This window comes from Podarcis filfolensis (genome assembly GCF_964270895.1).
Source record: "Podarcis filfolensis genome assembly, chromosome: 1".
Lineage (NCBI taxonomy): Eukaryota > Metazoa > Chordata > Lepidosauria > Squamata > Lacertidae > Podarcis > Podarcis filfolensis.
The window spans coordinates 4,808,247-4,820,919 of record NC_139604.1 but is presented as its reverse complement, the minus strand read 5'-3'; the positions used below and the strand labels follow the sequence as shown (position 1 = coordinate 4,820,919).

The 12,673-nt window shown below is 43.8% G+C and overlaps 1 protein-coding gene across 14 annotated transcripts in view; it reads right to left on the bottom strand.

Moving 5' to 3' along the window:
- ADARB1 (adenosine deaminase RNA specific B1) overlaps positions 1 to 12,196 on the bottom strand; it is a 56,367-nt gene extending 44,171 nt beyond the window's left edge. For 8 of the 14 annotated variants that reach the window (XM_083628987.1, XM_083628982.1, XM_083628976.1 and 5 more), the window contains exon 1: positions 11,233 to 11,449. The gene's annotated coding sequence lies outside the window, so the exon portion shown is untranslated. Of the gene's footprint in view, positions 1 to 10,589; positions 11,104 to 11,232 lie in introns of those variants that run through there. The other 6 variants (XM_083628975.1, XM_083628978.1, XM_083628983.1 and 3 more) reach the window with 5 other exon arrangements.
- Between the last annotated feature and the right edge of the window lie 477 nt (positions 12,197 to 12,673).

The following is a 12,673-nucleotide window of genomic DNA, read 5'->3' as shown; positions in this document are numbered from 1 at the left end:
ATAGGCAACACAGAACTCTGTGCAGAGTAAGCAGGCTGCCAGCAGGGCAATGGCTCACTCCATCTCTCCTCTGTGTTCATTATAGAACTGAATAAATGTTAGCTAAAGTATGGTGTACTTTGAATGAAACACACCAATAAAGTTTTGCATTTGTCTCTTATATAAATTAAGCAATCACTTTTTGCTGTATTGTTGCAGTAAAAAAACAAGGAATTTTGAGTATTCAAAGGTTCTCCACACCATTCCCCCCACCAACTGTAAGTATGTTTACATCTTACTAGGTCTGAACTTTCAAACTTCATTTAATGCTTAATTTTTTTTCTTTGAGAAAGGAAGAAAAGGAAGAAGCTACAATCACCAAACAGGAAGTAGCTTACATCCCTCTAGAATCTCCAGCCTGCAGATGACCTTCTGCAGGCAACAGATAATAAGCAGTGAATTATATTTTAACAGCTTATGAATAAACGGATATTGTATTTCCTTAAATGATAAAAAATAGGAAAGGAAGAAGTGACGAAGTAAGAGACTTGGATATCTCAAAACATTTAAAAGAATTCAGGCCACATTCACACCATGACACACTTCTCCTCCAAATAATTCTGGGAGTTGTGTTTTGTTAAGGGTAATGAGAGGTGTTAGGAAGCCCCTATTCCCCTCCCAGAGCTATAATTCCCAGAGTGGCTTAACGATCAATCCTTCTTCACAGGGAACTCTGGAAAGTGTAACTCTGTGAGGGAAATAGGAGCCTCCTAACAACTTAGTGTGGGACACGAGTGGCACTGTGGTCTAAACCACCAAGCTTTGGGCCTGCCGATTAGAAGGTCGGCAGTTCGAATCCCCACGATGCGGTGAGCTCCCGTTGCTTAGTCCCAGCTCCTGCCAACCTAGCAGTTCGAAAGCACGTCAAAGTGCAAGTAGATAAATAGGTACCGCTCCGGCGGGAAGGTAAATGGTGTTTCCGTGCGCTGCTCTGGTTTGCCATGCTGGCCACATGACCTGGAAAAACTGTCTGCGGACAAACGTTGGCTCCCTCAGCCAGTAAAGCCAGATGAGCACAGCAACCTCAGAGTCGTTCGCGACTGGACTTAACTGTCAGGGGTCCTTTACCTTTACCAACTTAGAAACAAACTTGTTCCCAAAGTTCCCAAAATCTGCAGTGGAAGCCGTGTTAAGTTTATTTTAAGTTTAAGTTTAAGCACTTAAACATGTAAGTTTAAGCACTTTAAATGTATAGTGTGAATGTGGCTGCATGGTTCCTTGTTTGTCAGAGAAGAGAAACGGGCCTGACAAGCAGAATTGCTAAGTCTCACCTATATTTGATGCAACTCAGTATCCCACACTGGTACAGACACTGGGCTACAACCACAAACATCTCAAAACCAGAAACTCCAGAGTTTGTTCTAACAACAAAAATAGAATCCCCTGGCACCTTAAAGACTAAAGAAGTCTTGTGGCAGAGCCCTGTTCATCAGATGAATCCTCCAATTGTAACACAAAATTCTTTACAGTCAAATCTGGAGCCACCTCTTTCTGACCACAGCACTTAGTCAGGAGCACAAACCATAGCGCAGGAGACAGAATGGTGGTACAGTTTGTTTGCATGACAAAAGCATGTAGACTATCATTCCAAAAACACTTAGCAAACAATGAAAATAACCTGCTAGGTACATGCCTAAGGACTGGTTCTTGTATTATGAATACAAAGCAAAAACCATTCAAGTTGTTTGAAGAGAGAGTATTCAGGTTTTTTACAAACACAAGATCAAACGATGGCACAAGTAAAACTTTAGATGTCAAGGCTAGACTGATTTTTTCCACAAATAGGCCACAATTATAAACTGATACATATTTTGTAAGTGCATTCAACCTTGCCTAGAAACCAATGATGATCCATACAAATGCATAATTCCCTGAAGGCGACTATTCCATAATTTTACATCTTTAAGTGCACATTCATATGCCCTAGATACAACAGCTGGGTAGCTTTAGGGTTTACTAAAGTCCCCCTACACTGCTATACTATGAGATACATCTGCCAGTCCCAGCCCTGATGTTATGTCATGAGAATCAAGTATATCCCTACCACAAAGTGGTAGTGTGGGTATGCCAGAGGGAAGAGCAGATTTACAACAAATCCCATGCTCTCGTAGACCTCACTCCCAACTCCTGTACTGCAACAGAAGAGGTGATGCTCCTTAAATTTCAAACTCCATGTATGCCAGGATCCCTGTTGCCTCCAACCCAGAGTGGTGGTGGTGGTTGTTAATTGAATTTATATACACTCTGGAGGTCTCAGAGCAGCTCACAGAACAAAATCAGAACACAAAATATATAATCAAAATAAAAACAACAATTGGTTGCTACTATGCAAGGCATACTCTGTGCAGCACATTGTGGTGCAGAGTAATGATATCATGGTGCTGTTTCCGCATCAGCAGGCATTAGATCGGCTCCTTTCACACCTGGCTGACATGGGGATATCCCTGGCATGCCAATCTCTGATTGGTGGGAGTTGACAGTGTTTCCATGAGCACACCAGGTGTGGGGATCAGGGTTGTTCTGCTCTGTTTTTTGGTGCTGATAGTGCACAGAATCCTGATTAAGTTATATTGGCATACATTGACTGTCAGATTGCCACAATTATAGGATTGTCAGGTAATAGTGAGAAATCTTCCCAACCTAATGCTTTCTATACCCTGCTTTCTTCAAGATAATTATCTAAAGACTCAGAAAGACACAACAGAAGGCATCCAGTATGAAGCCTAGTGCTGCAATTAGAGAAGAAAAAAGGAAGGAGACATACAAATTATCCACCTATAAATAAATAAGAAATTCAAGATGATTCTGTGCAAAATCAGTATAGCTAAAATAACTTGCATTGCCTTCTGCTGTAAGAAAAGAAGACAGACCAGAATGGAGGCAACAGCATAGGCTTGTACATAAATTGCCATTCTGCAGTTTGTGTTTCAACTGCCTAGCATTCATATATTTCACCAGGTGATCTTATAGTGATCCAAAGGAATAATCACAGATCCACAAAAACAGGCATCCAAGGTACAAATTCGAAGAGATCTTCATGGTATTTACATGGGATGCCAACCAAACCGCCATCAAATCACAGAACAAGGCTGTGGGCACAGCTGAACAGTGGCAAAAAGAGGGCTGTGGAAGGGCTGAGAAGAGGCCAATGGGCCCAAGGTTTCACCAGCCCTGCTTTAGATGGTGCGCAAAACCAAGCTCCATGCCTGTAATCTAATGACTGAAAATACAGTAGCAACAGATAGAAATACTATATCTAGTCAGATATGACCGCAGTACATTTTAATTATTCAATAACCAGTTTTCTGTTGCTCTTGAAAGTAGTGCAAATGAAAAACCTTACTATAAATTATCTTTGGTTGATCATTTATTTGCCAAGTTTGATTAAAAAGGCAGGATTCAGTAATTTAGATCCCCCTGCCCTGCAAAATGGTGTTGCCATCAGCATTTGCCAAACGTAATAATGCCTTACAGCAACACTGTCTTTTGCACTAGTAAGAGGTCATTTGAAAATCAATTGTGCATTCAATTACTTTTCTGTTCCATTTTGAACAGCATTACTTGTTTCATAATCGTAATGGTTTTATCTGTTTTTATATTTGTTTATAATTGTATATTCTACTGTAACCTGCCCTCGGACTTTATGGTGAAGGACAGGTAAGAAATTATTACAAATAAATACTCACTAGTAGCTATTTACCACCATGAATTTGAGCTAAGGCTCAATTGTTTGCTCAATTTATATCAAATGAAATGGGAGGGGAGAGAGTGACACTGTGCATCAAAACAGGACTACAACACAGTCTCCCATGCCTATCTTAGGCTAAAGTCCTAACCCACTTAGCTGAGAATATGCTCCAATGAACTTAGTAGGACTTAGTTCCGAACAGACATGGTTAGCGGTGAACTGTTAGTAATGGAAAATAAATCCTAAATTTGTGCAAATTCATTTTCAACCCCATGAACTATACTGCAAAATATGGCATTCCTGGATTACATTTAAAAGTATAACACTTAAAATATATTTATTTTATTAGTTTGCAGCATTAAGAACATAATACACACATAAAACATCCCCCCCCAATCCAGAAGATGAAATTTAGATAATATATCCAAAATAATTTTCAAGTAATTAGTTCAAGTAATAGTTCCTATCCCTGACAACCATTTCTATAGGATGAAGTACAAGCAGGTCTTCCTATCCGAACACAATGTGTTTTCAGGAAATTGTTTGTTAGGCAACCGTTCTCACAAGGAGACTGATGATTTCCATTGATTCCTATGGGAAGATTTCCAATGAGTTCCCGACCACATAACTTTTATCCCAAACTGATGAAAAAACAAGGAAAATCCTCTGAAACCTTGCAAAAGGAAACAAGGGGGGGAAAGAATGCTTTCTTATTTGTCTGATCTCCCTATTCCACCTGCCATTGTTTCTGGCCAAATGGCTGTTGCTAACCAGTAACACAAAAGAGCAAGGCTTCTTTAAAGCTGCTTATTTGTTTACAGTACTGCACGCAGGTCCAGCTGTTTGGATATGTGAATGTGCAGTGTGTACAGTGAGGATTGGGTACTATTTCCTCATGTTTGGATAAGTCATTTTTTTGTATAACAAGTGTTTGAATAGAGGGACCGATCCTCTCGTTGTACTATGCAGGTGTACTCCTCCCAGCAGTCATTCCTCCTCTGGTCACTACTGTGAGTACCCAACCTGACTGATTGACTCCGATGCTGTAGTTGTCGTCGTAGGGTTAACGTCGCCTGGCTCCGTAGGGTTGACATCGCCTGGCTCCGACCTCATCAGCCGAAAAGGACTCTTCACACTGCTCAATAAGGATGCCCACCTAAGCTCCACAAGATTATTGTGTCTTTCCACGAGATGTGTGGCACCGCCCAGTATGATGACTCCATATGATGCTCAGATGCCTTCCCGATAAAGGATGGTGTGAAGCAGGGCTGTGATCTTGCCCAAACTCTCTTTAGCATATTCTTCTCCCTGGTGCTCTCACATGCCTTCAACTCAACTGAAGACGGTGTGTACATCCATTCAAGGAGTGACAGGGGTCTGTCCAAACTGGCATATGTCCACACCAAGACAAAAATGTCTTATCCAAGAGCTGTTGTTTGCAGATGACGTGGCCTTGACAGTGCACTCCAAGGAAGCTCTACGGTGTCTCAGAAACTATTCTGCACAAGCCTGCATGGAGTTCAGCGTTACCAACGTCCTGGGTCAGGATGTCGCCAGCATGCCATGCATCAGCACATGCTTGAGGTGGTAGATGATTTTGTCTACCTGAGCTCCATCATAACCAGCAACCTCTCCATCGACACTGAGCTGGACAAGCATACTGGCAAGGCAGTATCCCAGGGTCTGGGATAGGGTGACATTAACGACCAATGCAAAAATAAAGATCTACCAGGCTTGCATATTGAGCACACTGCTTTATGGTAGTAAGACTAGTAATGACACCTCAATGCCTTCTACAGGTGATGTGTCAGGAAGATTTTGGGCATCACATGGCAGGACAGAGTGTCAAACAAAGATATGTTTTCCCAAGCCCACATTCCCAGCATGTTTGCACTCCTGTGTCAGCAACGTCTACACTGACTTGGTCATGTCCCAGAATGGAAGATGGCAGGATCCCCAAGGTCATGCTCTACAGAGAGCTGGCTTCAAGCTCCAGGCCCAATGGCAGACAAGCTCTATGTTACATAGATGTCTGCAAACATGACATGAAGGCTGGCAACATTAACCCTGCCTTGTGGGATGCCCTTGCAGATGACCACAAGCACCTGGTGACAACCAGTCAGGTTGTGTATCCACACTAGAGGACAGAGGAGGAATGACTGCTGGCAGGAGCACAAAAAGAAGAAATGCCATGGTGCATCTTCAGCAGCACAACCAGGTGCCTTCATCTGACCCAGCTGCAACCAAACATGTCTCTCTCGTATGTCTGTACAGCCACAGCTCTCCAACAGTTCAACTTTACATCTGAAGGTGCACAATGTTGCGTTTGCAGACATCTTTTTAACACAGAGTTGGTCTACCAATGGGTCTGATGCCTGAAGCCAGATCCCCATAGAGCATGTCCTTACTTTTTCAATTTAATTTCTAAAAGTTCTGACTACTTTGTTAGATGGGAATGCCAGTTTCTCTGTATTGTAAATAGCAGATCAACCAATGGCTACTGATGAATCAGTTTCTAATGAGGACAGTGTCATACTTCTTTTCTGCTTTGATAAGGAACATTAGGTTCCTTTGGAATGACTCTTTGGCTTCACTTTCTGTTGGAACATCAAAGCAAGCATGTACATCATCAATAGAAGGGCCCCAACATCCCGAAAAAAGCACTTGAGAAAATGAGGCTACACTCCTATGCCTATTTTTCTGCAAGAAAGTACCAATGAATGTAACTGGCTGCATTTCTAAACAAACATGCAGAAGATTAAATTGAACTGGACTTACAACGCTAACCTTGCAAACCATGGTTATGAACACAAGCTGTGAACATCCATTAGGTTTTGTAATGTAAAGTAACTTTTGGTGATGAGGGTTCAAACTGTTTACTATGTGCTTTCCGTGATGCTAGCTGCTTTCTGTCTCAGCCCCATCTATGCTGGTTTGGTCCACAGAATGGAAAATGGCAGGCTCCCCAAGGACGTGCTTTACAGAGAGCTGACTTCAAGCTCCAGACCCAATGGCAGACTCTGTGTTACAAAGATGTCAAAAAACGTGACATAAAGGCTGGCAGCATTAACCCTGCCATGTGGGAAACACTTGCAGATGACCACAAGCACCTGAGATAATCAGTCAGGTTGTATATCCACACCACAAACCGGAGGAAGAATTACCACTGGCAGGAGGGCAGAGAGAAGAAACACCATGGCACACCTGCATCAACACAACTGGACACCTTCATCTGTCCCAGCTGCAACAAAACATGTCTCTCCCATATCAGACTGTATAGCCACAGCTCTCCAACAGTTTGACTTCACCCCTGAAGGTGCAGTCTTCCACTGCTTCCCAAGATAGACAAATGCCAACTAGGGAAGAAGAAAAAAACAGGTGCTTTGAGCACATCTATGTGGTGGGAAAATGGCCTACAATATATATACATATTTATTTATTTATTTATTTTAAAAAATTATATACTGCTATCTCATAAAGATATATCAAAACAGTTTGCAACAATATAACAAAACCAAACAATAATATTATAAAAAAGTTAAAAACATGTTAAAAGCAAAAAGAAATTAAAACAATCATCAACAGACCACTGCGGGGAGTATACTCTTAATTGCCTGCATAGGCCTGGTGGAATAGGAAGTGTTTTAGCAGGTGCTTAGAAGTTGGTACAGAATCATAGAACTGTAGAGCTGGAAGGGTCCCCAAGGGTCATCTAGTCCAACCACCTGCAATGCAGAAAGCTCCCGCTAAATCTCTATTGGCAGGGTGCTCCACAGGAGTGGACCTATTACACTAAAGGTTTAGTTTTTCACTGTTGTCATATCAGCCTCACAAACTCAAGGAACACACAAATATACTCCTGCAGATAATCTCGGTGTTCGAGCTAGAATAGAAGGGTTCAGGTGAACCTTGATGTATCCTGGATCAAAGTTGCTTAGGGCTTTGAAAATCAATAAAATAATGGTGAACCTGGCTCAGCAGCAGATAGGCAGCCAGTGTAGCTGTTTTAATAATGGTGTCTTATGTTCTCAACCAGAAGCTCCCACCAGTATTCTTGCCACAGCATTCTGCACAAGCAGTTGCTTCCTAACCAGACCCAAGGGTAGCCCCACATAGAGTGCATTGTAGTAATCCATCCCCAAAGTTACTTGTGCATGGAACAGTGGTCAGGTTATCCCTGCCCAGGAATGGATGTAGTTGGCGAACCAGATGAAACTGCTAAAAGGCACTTGTAGCTACAAAGGCCTCTGGTGACAAAGATGTATCCCAGAGTACACCCAAATTACACAGACTGCTCTGAAGAGATTGCTCCTTCAGAAGGAGCGCAGCTCTCATCCAGAACAGGCAACTTCCAATTTCCTAAACATGGGAACCACCACCCAATGGGCCTCCATCGTCCCAAGATTCAAACTCCCTCTCCCCACCTCATGTCTTGCCAGGCTTTGCCTGCAACAGATCACGACACTGGCTCCTATAACCAACTTCTCCTTAGAACCGGCCTGACTCAGTAAATGCAGCACTGAAGCATGGATTATTATTTATGAGTCATTTTTCTATTAATTGAAATACTAAAGTGATGTATAATTAAAACAACATAAACAAATTAGGAAAATTAGGAAAATTATTGAGAATGTGATATAAAAGTAAAATGATTGTGTTTGTAATTTGAAAAAACAACAACAAAAACAACAATTCATTACTTGACCATAGCCAAGTAATTACTTTGCACCCTTAGATTTGCAAGTGTAAAATGGGAATTAAAGTGATCTACTGAGGCTCCAATACTTTGGCCACCTCGTGAGAAGAGAAGACTCCCTGGAAAAGACCCTGATGGTGGGAAAGATGGAGGGCACAAGGAGAAGGGGATGACAGAGGACGAGATGGTTGGACAGTGTTCTCGAAGCTACAAACATGAGTCTGACCAAACTGCGGGAGGCAGTGGAAGACAGGAGTGCCTGGCGTGCTCTGGTCCATGGGGTCAGGAAGAGTCGGACACGACTAAACGACAACAACTTTAGACTAGAGGACTACTGTATGGATAAAGAAACGTGGAGAATGGAAAGCAACACAGAGTAAGTGACACAGAGATCATTAAACAAAGAAAGGTTGCTTGACTTAGATCTACCTGAAAATCAAGGAAATTATTGGAAAGTAAGAGATTCTAAATACAAATGGATTGCCAGAGTAATATTTTCAACATCCCAACTCCAGTTACATTTTGACCTCACTGAGCATTCAAAAATACAGTTTCTCACACCCAAGTAGCATTCATCTCACATTTAAAATTTTGACACTTTGTGTCGTTCTGAGCTTCAAAGAACTGAAAGTATTCTGTTACCCTGAAATATTTTTAAACAATTATAGACTCAGAAAAACTCTAATGCTGATATATAAGCCTCCCATACATGCTGCTGACTAAAGAAATAGTCATTGTCCCCAGCTTGTTGTTGGCTTTTATTAAATTTTATTATTTGTTTTTAGTCACCCTGAATGGCACAAGGAAGGGTGGAATATAAATATTATAAATAGACACAAGAGTTACCCACCCTGGAAGAGTGGCAGATGAAGGTGATGGAGTATATGGAATTGGCGGAAATGACTGGCAGAATCCGAGACCTGGGAGAAGAGTTGGTGGAAGAAGACTGGAAGAAATTTAAAGACTACCTTCAGAAACACTGTAAAATTAATGAATGTTAAAATGATGTTGGACTGAAAATAAGTGGCATTAGCAACAAAGTTAATAAGAATATGCAAAAATGAATTGATAAATGGATGAAAATATAGAGTTATAATATGTTAAGATATAGAGTTAAGATAAACGAAAGAGGGTAAGGATTTGCTGATTTGATTATTTAAATGGGAATACAAAAAGGGGAGGTGTGAGGAGGCCAAGGAAACAAGCTAATGAGCTTAAAGTTATTAAAAATGGATTTGTTTTTTAATTCTTTTTTATCTATTTGTTTTTTGTATTTTTTTTCTTTTTTTCTTTTTTATGTATTTTTCTATGTCTTCTTTTTTGTATCTTTTTCTTTCTATGTGACTTTTTTCTATTTTGTAAACTTATGTTTTTGTAAAATCTCAATAAATATCTTTTAATATATATATATATTTATTACAAATAAATAAACAAGACATTTATATTCATTTTGCACTCTACCAAGATCCCCAAAATCTTTAACCCTTGGATTTACTCCTTTCATAATAAACAGAAACACATAAATACATTCCTGTTGTCCTGCTATTCCTCAAGAAAAGAAGCAAAGAAATGCCCTATGAGAATTTCTACAAAGTACATGTATTTCAATTCATAATTCGTATTTCCCAATTTCTGAGCTGTAGCTGTAGTTGCCCCTCTCTTGTTGCTTTTTGTGTATACCATAAGAGTCCTTGTTTCTGCTAATGCCAAAGCCGGAATCACTCTTAATAAAGGCCATAATGTTTTGAGAAGGTTTTCTCTATCTGTAACTGTCTCACTGTATTTACAGGTGCTCACGTTTTCTATGAAAGGCAGGGGAATTCTCCCTATTTGTAACTCTCTTTCCTCAAAGCAAAATATTTATTGGCATCAGTGGTAGGTGCACTGGAGAGTTTATTTGAATCTATCCTCAGGAAAGTGAACTAAACCCATGTTTCTATTTTAATCCTATTTTAAACAAAGTTAAAGTAATTTTAACACTGAATACTTTAAGCTCATTTTGATCTTTTTCGCAGCTGAACCAAGACATTTAATCTGACCAACTGTTACTCTTTTATAATCCATATTGCAAACATGCTGCTGACTAAAGCAATAGTCACCGAGCGCCCAACTTGAATCAGCTATCCTGTATAGATTTCTAGAATCAGCTGCGATTCAGGCTCTTACATGTTCACTAGCGAGGGGAAAAGGATCCCCGTGTAAACAGGTAGGGAAGAAGGAGAGCCAGGTGCGCAGAAGCAAAGAGGCAGCTGCCTCCCGGGGGTCCCAAGGAGACGCTCCGGAGTCAAACCGCTTTTCGAGACGCTCAGCGCCCTGGGCGAGGCGGCCCCGATCCCGAGTGGAAAAGGCCAACGAGGCCCGTCGGACTCTCCCCGGCCCCCCCCCCCGCGCCGTGCCCAGCAGCGCCCGCCTTCTCCCTGAGGTGCTGGCTTTCTGCTTGCAGGGGTAGCTTGGGTGTTGGGGGATTAAAAGCAGCCCCTCCTTCCTTCCTTCCTTCCCTGCTTCTTCTCCTCCTCCTCCTCCTCCTCCGCCTGAAAGCGTCGCCGTCCTCCCCGGCCCGCCGTCACGTGTGGACGCGGCCGCTTCCTCGGCGCGTGGAGGAAGAGCGAGCGCCGCGCAGGCCCGGCCGGCTGCCTCCCCGCCGGAGGACGGCGCGCCCGGGAGACGCGCGGCGGACCTTGGACAGCAGCAGCAGCGGAGGAGGAGGAGGCGGCGGAGGAGGCTCCCTGGCGACCCCGCTCCCTCAGGCGCTGCACCTGCCTCCGCCGCGCGGCTCCCCCTCGGCCTGGGACGAGGAGAGGTGGCCTACCTCGCGGGGCGCCCGGCGGAGGCGACCACCGAGACGCTTCCCCGCCGCCGCCGCCGGCGGATCCGCGCAGCCTCCCGCCTCTGCCCCTCGCCGCGCCGGCCCAGTCAGTCAGTCAGTCAGTCAGCCGAAGGCGGGCGCGCTCTCGCTCCTCGCTCGCTCGCTGGCTCTTTCCGTGGCCGCGCCCGGCGCCAGCCCCGCGGGACGACGCTGCGAGGGGAGGAGCCACGGCGGAAGGACCGCCCAGCAGGCGCGGCTGAGGCGCGCATGCGTGGCTGGGGGGGGTGCGCGCCCGGTGCTCTCTGCCTCCCTCCCCGTGAGGAGTCCGCGCGCGAGGCTCTCCGTGGGCGGGAAAAGGGTCTTCCTTTCGGTTCTGGCGGGGAGCGCGCGCTCTCCCCCCTCTTGCGCTCTGCCTTTCCCTCAGAAGAGCCCCCTGCTCCCTGTAATCGAGGATCATCCTGCAGGGATCCCCAGGGGCTCGCCTCTGAGTCCCCACACGATCCCAGGAGCGCGACGTGGAAGTGTGTGGACACCTGCAGAGCTCAGGGATGCTCCTCAAACCGCCCAGAGGCAAAGCCGACGTCCCTCTCGTCTGGCCCAGGAGTCCCGTGGGCGCCGCTTCTCAACAACAAAGGCATAGAACAGGGTATGCAACCCAAGTGAATCACTATTTTAAGCCATTCCGGGGGGGGGGGGCGGCGAGATAAAACCCATTCTTAAACCTTTCCTACTGAAAATGACCTAAAAGTGTTACATTTGGACGGATCGCTCCCATAACTAATGTTGCATCATCTCACTGTTTGCAGCAAGCATATACTGTACATTCTTTTCCATGGTTAACTTTTGTATACTTTCAGAGCACCAAAGCTTTATTTCCTAATTGCTTAGTGATCTGCTGGTGAAGCAAGTTTTCTCCTGACTCCCCTTTGAACCGTCAACATATCCTTTAACATCCTTTTGACACTGATCAATAAGTTACATTTATTTATTTAGCTATTTACCCACAACCTAAAGTCTCCCCCCCCCCCCCATGAAATGTTCCTATAAATGCCAGGCCATCTCTTTTCTCTGCCTGGAGAGGAACAGATTGCTCTTGCCAGAGGTCAGATGTGATGGACTTGAGAGGGCTTCCCTGCTTTCCACCATTCTGTCTGTCTTGACTGCCCCCCCCCACCCCCGTTTCTTTTTCGTCCTGCTTCCTAAACTTTCTCTCCAGGCTTCCCCTATCAGCATAAAATTGGGCAGAAGAAGCTTGGTTCCCCATCCCTGATCCAATGGGGACAAGCAGTTGTAGACAACCTTTAAAAGTTCTCTTCATGTAACTTTAGTACAATTACATCCTCTGTGTATCATTTATATCAGGAGTGGGGAGATGATAAATTATCCTGTACCATGCAGCACTGGTGCCTGCTAGTTGACGAGGCTCTTGCAAATAAAGCTACTG